Source organism: Octodon degus, unplaced genomic scaffold, assembly GCF_000260255.1.
Source record: "Octodon degus isolate 3935 unplaced genomic scaffold, OctDeg1.0 scaffold00065, whole genome shotgun sequence".
NCBI lineage: Eukaryota > Metazoa > Chordata > Mammalia > Rodentia > Octodontidae > Octodon > Octodon degus.
The window spans coordinates 3,060,596-3,064,865 of NW_004524641.1; positions in this window are offsets into that span (position 1 = coordinate 3,060,596).

Sequence of the window (4,270 nt, forward strand, 5' to 3'; positions counted from 1 at the left end):
TTTTTTTTTTTTTTGTGCAGCCAGGGATTGAACTCAGGCCCTTGCACTTGCCAGGGAAGTGCTTATTCTACTGAGCCATCTCCCCAGCCCCCAGAAAGTTAATTCTTACAAGGGAAGAATTGTAATCAACTATAAGCTTTGTTATCTGCTGCTATATTCAGAATATGACAACAGTTTTATTTTTAAAAATCTTACTTCTTCTTAGGCATGTTAGCACATGCCTTTTAATTTCAGCATGTGGAAAGCAGAGGCAGGAGGACTGCCACAAGTTCAAGGCCAGTGTAGACTACATAGTAAGTTCAAGGATGGCCTGAACTAAATTTTGTTTCTGAAACCCTGTCTCAGAAACAAAACAAAAACCTTGGTTTTTGAAAGCAAGGTTTTTTTAACGAGGGTTTTTTTTTTTTTTTTTTCTGGTGCAAGAGTTGTTTTATTTTACTTTTGTTTCTACTCAAGTGTTCTGGGACTGGTTTTCAGTTCTTTTTCTCAAACAAAGAATTTGACAAAATGAGCAAAAAGCGGTAGGAAAGTTTCTTTGAAAAAGTAAAAATGAGGCATGAGAGAGAAACTAGCTCTCAGATCAAACCTGGGCCAAGTAAAAGAGGAAAAAGCAAGGCAGAAAACATCCTGGAGAAAACAGGCGGGCTATTGTGAGGAAAGAAATTCCCGCAATAAAAACAACAAACCCTATTACACAGTACACCGCTGTCATGGCTGCCTCAGTGCTGTGGATATGTGAGAAACACTCACATTTACAAAAGTAAAATCCAAAGCCAAGCATGGTGGCACACACTTGTAATCCCAGTGGTTGAGGCAGGAGGGTCTCTGCAAGTTAATCCTTCTCATCCTAGGGATTTAAATTTTTTTTCTTTTTCTTTGCAGTAATGGGGAGAGTCTATGCATTAAGCTACATCCCAACCTTTTTTTTTTTCTTTTTAGTCTTTTCTTTTTGGTCTTTTTTGAGACAGGGTCTCATTATGCCATTTAGGCTGGCCTTGAGGTCACTTTGTAGCCCAGGCTGGTCTCAAACTTGCAACGATCCTCCTGTCTCAGCTTCTAGAGTGCTGGGATTATAGGCATGAGCCACCATGCCCAACTTTCTTTCTTTCTTTCTTTCTTTCTTTCTTTCTTTCTTTCTTTTTTCTTGTTTTCTGGAGAAGGGCACTGGAAATGATGACTTGTGACTGGCAACATTTAGTCTTTTTTTTTTTTTAAATGTATTTTAGTACAGGGTCTCACTACACAGATCGAACTCATAGTGATTCTCCTGTTTTCAGCCTCCTGAGCACGCCACCACGCCCAGTGTCAGTTGCTGTCTCAGCTGCCCCAGGGGTGGGACCAGTTACCATTTAGTCTTTTTGAGACAGGGTCTCACCATGTAGTTCAGTCTAGCCTTGAATTTACTGTATAGGCCATAGTGAGTTTGAGATGATCCTCTTGCCTCAGTCTCCTAGGTGCTGGAATTACAGGTGTGTACCACCATGACCACTTTTTTCTTTTTTATCTAGGACAGGGTCTACAGGGTCTCACTACACATTCAGACTCAAAGTGATCCTCTTGTTTTCAGCCTCCTAAATGCTGAGATTAGGTATGTGCTACCACGCCCAGTCTCAATCTCTGTCTCAGAGTGCCCAAGGGGTGGGGCTGGCACGGTGGAACCCCAGCCACTGTCCTCTGCGTAAGCAGGTGCTTTTTAGTCCACTGAGCTATCTGGCTGGCCTTTATTTATTTTTATTTTTTATTTTTTTTTTAATTTATGTGTGTGTGTGTGTGTGTGTGTGTGGCCAGCTCAGCCCACCAGGGGGCGGGACTGGCTGCCATGTGGTGCTGGGAAATTGAACCGCAGTCTCTTGCTTTGCTAAGCTTGTTCTAAGTAGGTGCTTTAGACCACTGAGCTATCTCACCAGCCCCCTGGTCTTTATTTTTATTTATTTATTTTTCTTTTGAGACAGGGTCTCACCAAATTGCCACATTGCCCAGGCTAGCTTTGAACTTTCAATCCCCTTGCCTCAGCCTCCCAAAGGGCGAAGGCTACAGGCATGGCTCCTCACACCTGGATCTCAAGAAGCGATGTTGGCGCTTGGCCCTCATTTGTGATATTTTCCTCCATTTGTTTATTGTACACAGGACCCCTTTTCTCTTGCCTTTCCACTTCCTTTCATTTCCTTCTACTCTAGTTCCCTAGAGTTCGGTGGGATGGCTGCTCCATGGCTGGAGAGATGATGGGTGGAAAAGGGCACTGGAAAGATGAGGCCGGGCTCCCTCCTCTGCACACCCACAGGCTGAGAGGGTGACAGAGAGGGCAGAGGGGTGGAGGTGACAGCAAGCTCGGAATGCTGCTGACCATTGTCAGTCACAAGTCCTGACTTGGAAATCTGAAAAGGCCAACATGCTTATGTCAGTCCTCCTAGAGTGATGGCCCTGCACTTGCCTCGCCCAACCTCTTGGGGTGCGCTTCTGTGAGTTTTGCCTGCCTGGCACAGTTCTCGTCTCAAAATTGCACTCAGATTTTCTTACAAAACCCTCGCCCTTATTTGATTTGCGGTGGCAGGGGTGGTGCTGTCCTGCCGTTTAGAATGCACCCTGAAGAGAACACAGTGTAGGCCGGAGGAGGAGAATTTTCACAGGGCCCAGGGCCACCGTCAGGATAAGGGAACATGAGTGAAATAAAAATAAGACCAGAATTCGAGTTAGTTGCGAGCCTTAAGGATTTTTTGTTCGTTGTTTTGTTCTGTTTGTTTTGAGACAGAGTCTCGCTATGCAGTTCAGGCTGGGCTCTGACGCGCTGTGCAGCCCAGGCTACCCTTGAACTTGTGGCAATCCTGCCTCAGCTTCCCTTGTGCTGAGATGACAGGCCTCCGCCACCAGGCCTGGCTACTTCCGTTTTCCTAAACAGGTCTGCAGTTTCCTGTTTCCGTTCATCTTTCTGAGGACCAAATAGGAAGGGGCCCTGCTAACCCTACGTACTACATAAACGTGTGCACATCTTAGAGGACAGTATAATCAAGAATCTAGGGTTGGCAGGCTTACGTATGATGCAGGTCTTCCCTCGCCACTTAGTTATATGGAGTCCTTTTTTCCATTTTATTTTATTTATTTATTTATTTATTTTTTGGCGGTACCAGGGATCGAACTTAGGACGTTGCACTTGCCAGGCAGGCGCTCACGCCGCTGAGCTATACCCCCAGCCCCCGTTTTTTCCATTGTAGACATTTTACTGATACATTTTAGGTATACATAATGATCGCATCACCATAGAGACTCTAACTGTACATGACGTGGCTTGCGTCCCTTCCCCCTCCTCCCCTCCCTTAAACTCCTCTTCCCCTGCTCATTTAGAAAAGCTTGGTTTCCACGGTTCCTTCCAGGCTCTCTTTTTCTTGCTGAGGCCCCTTTTTGCCTCAAAGCGGTGCTTAGGTTAAAATTAGAAAACAGAATCAAAAATAGTGATGTGCAGAAGAGCCCTCAGGAGCAGTCAGGCTGCGTCATCCGTCATCCGGGGACGTGGGGCGTGGGAGCTCGCACCGCACCGCGGGGCGTGGGGAGGGAGGCCCCGTGCGGCCGGTGGGGGCGGGGCCTCCGGGGACCAGGGGAGCTGGCCAAGCAGTGGGCTCCTCCAGGCGACAGCTGTGGCCTGCCCCCCCCCCCCCGCATCTGTCCTGTTTCACCAACAGAGATGTTCACTTAAAATGTGACAAAAGATTCGGACCATTAAACATGTCACTTTAACCATTTTTAAGCATAGAAGTCAGCAAAACTTTAGTGTCAGCACAAACACAACCTCGGGACTCATTAAATGATAACTTCTTATACCTCCTCCTTAAACCCCCAACGGCCTCTAATCTAATTTCTGTCTTTATGATTTTGTTCATCACTGTCATTTATTGTTTTCCTTTTTTGTGGTACTGCAGATAGAAGCTAAGGGTGTTCTACCACTGAACTATATCACTGCCTTTCTATTTTCTTTTTAAATTTTTTTTATTTCGAGGCTGGGGAGATAGCTCCGTAGAATAAGTGCCTGGCAAGTGCTAGGCGCCTGAGTTCAATACCAAGTTCCGCAAAAAGAAAAAAAAAAGAAAGAAAGAAAGAAAGAAAAGAAAAGAAAACAGAAAAAGAAAAAGAAAAAGAAAATATATATGTATTTGTTACAAGGTCTTACTATACAGCTTGGACTCTTAGTGATCCTCCTGCCTCAGCCTCCCCAGTGCTGGGATTACAGGTGCACCCCAGGGGTGGAGCTGGCACAGCATGTGGTGCTGGGGATGGAACC